The sequence below is a fragment of the Pseudophryne corroboree genome, chromosome 8 (assembly GCF_028390025.1).
Source record: "Pseudophryne corroboree isolate aPseCor3 chromosome 8, aPseCor3.hap2, whole genome shotgun sequence".
Lineage (NCBI taxonomy): Eukaryota > Metazoa > Chordata > Amphibia > Anura > Myobatrachidae > Pseudophryne > Pseudophryne corroboree.
In genome coordinates this window covers 45,464,022-45,469,089 of record NC_086451.1, presented here as the reverse complement: position 1 = coordinate 45,469,089, position 5,068 = coordinate 45,464,022, and the positions used below count along the sequence as shown (strand labels likewise).

Below are 5,068 nucleotides of genomic sequence, written 5' to 3'. Positions count from 1 at the left end.
AACCTGCAGGGACGTAGCCCACAACAGGAAGTGATCAAGCCCGGCTGACGGGTGAAACGCGTCTTCCGACCTCCTGCCGACTGCCTTCTCTCTCCTGAGTGCCGTACATCCACCCACACCCGCCGCTGCCCGGCGCCTTGCTCAGCCCCGCAGGAATATCATTCTCCAACGGCTGCTATCTGTTCTCCAGCCTCGGACTGTTTCCCCGCTTCCATCACAAGTACTGGCTCCCTCCGTATACCTGCGGCTGCCCGCTCCCCAATAGAGATTCATCGCTGTACGCAGAGGTGATCCGACTGCTGCACGAACACCCGCCTGCACTGCAGGTTCCTCCAGCGTGGCCGTACCTTCCACCTTCATTCCCGGAGAACCGCTGCTGTAATAAACGGAACTTTACCTTACTACTGGCAGCCAAGGTCTTCCACGGGCACAGGACGGTGACTGGTGTTCTCTCTTCGCGGTCACCGCGGGCATCTCCTTTAGTGACAGTGATCACACACATCAGGATTGGGATTCCTTATCCTACATTTGCTACGGGTAATATCAGTACATTGTTTTTTACCCATAGCATTCTAATTACCACTATTTCTCCACTGCTTCCTTTTCTAAATCCCCCATCCTATTAATTGTTACTCCCTTGGAATATTTTGTGATAAGCATCTATCTATATACTTATTCATTCCCCATTATTTCACATACTGCTTATCAACTCTATTTGGTAAAATTATTTGCACTTTTCTTTACAATACATGTATATTTATCTATCAATTATCATTCCTTTTTCAGCATTTCAATAATGCCCATCTAGCCCATCCCCTTTTTTTAAAAGAAAATATATTGAACCTTGGTAACAACGTATTCAGTGGCATCAATTATTATTTATATCAATCACTATTTGTCTAATTAAAAGAACCTGATTGATGCCAACATGTTAATTAGTCTTCAATTGCTCAGCAATGCTATATCTGAAGCCATTTACTGTATTTAACTGTGTTTAAATTTGCAATATATTTCTGCATACCTATTACAGGTTTTGTATCCCTTATCCAAAATGACTGGGACCAGAAGTATTTTGGATATCGGATTTTTCCGTATTTTGGAATAATTGTATACCATAATGAGATATCATGGCAATGGGACCTAAGTCTAAGCACAGAATGTATTTATGTTTCATATACATCTTATGCACACAGCCTGAAGGTCATTATAGCCAATATGTTTAATAACTTTGTGCATTAAACAAAGTGTGTGTACATTCACACAATTCATTTATGTTTCATATACACCTTATACACACAGCCTGAAGGTCATTTAATACAATATGTTTAATAACTTTGTGTATTAAACAAAGTTTGTGTACATTGAGGCATCAGTAAACAAAATTTCACTATCTCACTCTCACTCAAAAAAATCCGTATTTCGGAATATTCCGTATTTCGGAATATTTGGATATGGGATACTCAACCTGTATATGTATTTATAGGTTCAGAGCTTGAGTACTGATTACATTGTTATCCTCTCCTTTCTGCTCAATTATCGATACTTGCTTGTATTTGGCATTTAGAAACATTTTTGGGTACTTTTTTCATGCTTAGGATACTTTGTTATTCCTACCACTGCTGTGAAAAATCTGACCACAACTTATCTAGTTCATCTATAGCCAAGCACAGGTGTTTTATCTGTTTCTCTATTATATGCCAGTAACTGTTATCAGCAATTATTACTGTGAAATGCTCTTTGGATATTTATTTACAAACTTTAAATTATCTTAAGTGCTTTCTTTTTGCCAGTCTTCTGTTTCCCTATCTAATCTATCTTTTCGTGGACTCTCACCATTGATTCAGGGTTTATCCCTGTCTAACGTTGGCAGCAGATCCATCTTTTTCCTCCATACTATACATTTCGTGAACTCTCATCAGTGATTCCTGAGTCTCTGTCATCGCTCGTTTCTCTTCTACGATCATACCACACTGGAAACGCCCAAAGCCGTCTGATCTTGGAAGCTAATCAGTGTTGGGCTGGGTCAGTACTCCAGTGGGCGACCATTGAGGAAGACCCAGTGTAGTAGAACTCACATTGGTCCGTTTTGCTCAGAGTCTAACACTGACAGCAGATTCATCTTGCTATCTTTTTCATCCTACGAATACTACAGTCTATAATTTCTATAATACTTCTATGCTTCAAACTGTCGTTATTTGGACTATTGCGGGGCCTACACACATTGGCAGCTTATCTGCCCTCCAAACGTTTTAATTCTTAGAGCACTCTTATTGCATTTTGGCAGTCGGAATTCATTATGCTTATATTAGCATTTAATTGTTATTAATCATTTGTTGATTCAGTTTATTTCATTGTTGTCTTATCAAGTACCAGCATTTATTTGCTAGCTACTTTGTCATATTATCTGAAAGTTACTCTATTGACCACTGACTTATTCTTATTCGATGATATAAATAAAAGTTATATTTTATACTTACATTTATCTTTATTCTTTCATATATTATTCAAAAGTAAAAGAGTGCGCCCACAAAAGAGTCTCTTTTTTCTTCTTACTGTTGTTGACCAGCAGTATTATATAGGAGGAGTACAGTGCAGAGTTTTGCTGACCAGTGACCACCAGTATTATACGTTCTCTGCCTGAAAAACGCTCCATATCTATGCTGCATTGTAGTATATAGTAGGAGTACAGTGCATAATTTTGCTGACCACCAGTATATAATATATAGGAGTACGGTACAGAAGGCCACAGCTCTACCTACCTATGTGTCGTCAAGTATACTATCCATCCATACCTGTGGTGCATTTCAGTTTTGCACAGTTTGCTGACCACCAGTATATAATATATAGCAGTACGGTAAAGTAGGCCACAGCTCTACGTACCTCTGTGTCGTCAAGTATACTGTCCATCCATACCGGTGGTGCATTTCAGTTGTGCGCAGTATATATAGTAGTAGGCCATTGCTATTGATACTGGCATATAATTCCACACATTAAAAAATGGAGAACAAAAATGTGGACGGTAAAATAGGGAAAGATCAAGATCCACTTCCACCTCCTGCTGAAGCTGCTGCCACTAGTCATGGCCGAGACGATGAAATGCCATCAACGTCGTCTGCCAAGGCCGATGCCCAATGTCATAGTAGAGAGCATGTAAAATCCAAAACACAAAAGTTCAGTAACATGACCCAAAAATCTAAATTAAAAGCATCTGAGGAGAAGCGTAAACTTGCCAATATGCCATTTACGACGCGGAGTGGCAAGGAACGGCTGAGGCCCTGGCCTATGTTCATGGCTAGTGGTTCAGCATCACAGGAGGATGGATCCTCTCACTAGAAAAATGAAAAGACTTAAGCTGTCAAAAGCACAGCAAAGAACTGTGCGTTCTTCTAAATCACAAATCCCCAAGGAGAGTCCAATTGTGTCGGGTGCGATGCCTGACTTTCCCAACACTGGACGGGAAGAGGTGGCGCCTTCCACCATTTGCACGCCCCCTGCAAGTGCTGGAAGGAGCACCCGCAGTCCAGTTCCTGATAGTCAAATTGAAGATGTCACTGTTAAAGTACACCACGATGAGGATATGGGTGTTGCTGGCGCTGAGGAGGAAATTGACAAGGAGGATTCTGATGGTGAGGTGGTTTGTTTAAGTCAGACACCCGGGGAGACACCTGTTGTCCGTGGGACGAATATGGCCATTGACATGCCTGGTCAAATTACAAAAAAAATCACCTCTTCTGTGTGGAATTATTTTAACACAAATGCGGACAACAGGTGTCAAGCCGTGTGTTGCCTTTGTCAAGCTGTAATAAGTAGGGGTAAAGACGTTAACCACCTCGGAACATCCTCCCTTATACGTCACCTGCAGCGCATTCATCATAAGTCAGTGACAAGTTCAAAAACTTTGGATGACAGCGGAAGCAGTCCACTGACCACTAAATCCCTTCCTCTTGTAACTAAGCTCCTGCAAACCACACCACCAACTCCCTCAGTGTCAATTTCCTCCTTACACAGGAAAGCCAATAGTCCTCAGGCCATGTCACTGTCAAGTCTGACGAGTCCTCTCCTGCCTGGGATTCCTCCGATGCATCCTTGAGTGTAACGCCTCCTGCTGCTGGCGCTGCTGTTGTTGCTGCTGGGAGTCGATCGTCATCCCAGAGGGGAAGTCGGAAGACCACTTGTACTACTTCCAGTAAGCAATTGATTGTGCAACAGTCCTTTGCGAGGAAGATGAAATATCACAGCAGTCATCCTGCTGCAAAGCGGATAACTCAGGCCTTGGCAGCCTGGGCGGTGAGAAACGTGTTTCCGTTATCCACCGTTAATTCACAGGCAACTACAGACTTGATTGAGGTACTGTGTCCCCGGTACTAAATACCATCTGGGTTCCATTTCTCTAGGCAGGCGATACCGAAAATGTACACAGACCTCAGAAAAAGAGTCACCAGTGTCCTAAAAAATGCAGTTGTACCCAATGTCCACTTAACCACGGACATGTGGACAAGTGGAGCAGGGTAGACTCAGGACTATATGACTGTGACAGCCCACTGGGTAGATGTATTGCCTCCCGCAGCAAGAACAGCAGCGGCGGCACCAGTAGCAGCATCTCGGAAAACGCCAACTCGTTCCTAGGCAGGCTACGCTTTGTATCACCGCTTTCCAGAAGAGGCACACAGCTGAAAACCTCTTACGGAAACTGAGGAACATCATTGCAGAATGGCTTACCCCAAATGGACTCTCCTGGGGATTTGTGACATCGGACAACACCAGCAATATTGTGCGTGCATTACATCTGGGCAAATTCCAGCACGTCCCATGTTTTGCACATACATTGAATTTGGTGGTGCAGAATTATTTAAAAAACGACAGGGGCGTACAAGAGATGCTGTCGGTGGCCCGAAGAATTGCGGGCCACTTTCGGCATTCAGCCACTGCGTGCCGAAGACTGGAGCACCAGCAAACAGTCCTGAACCTGCCCTGCCATCATCTGAAGCAAGAGGTGGTAACGAGGTGGAATACAACCCTCTATATGTTTCAGAGGATGGAGGAGCAGCAAAAGGCCATTCAAGCCTAT

At 43.2% G+C, this 5,068-nt stretch overlaps 1 pseudogene; it reads left to right on the top strand.

The window, feature by feature from the left end:
* Positions 1-1,952: 1,952 nt before the first annotated feature.
* LOC134951816 (5S ribosomal RNA) lies at positions 1,953-2,071 on the top strand (annotated as a pseudogene).
* Positions 2,072-5,068: the final 2,997 nt, after the last annotated feature.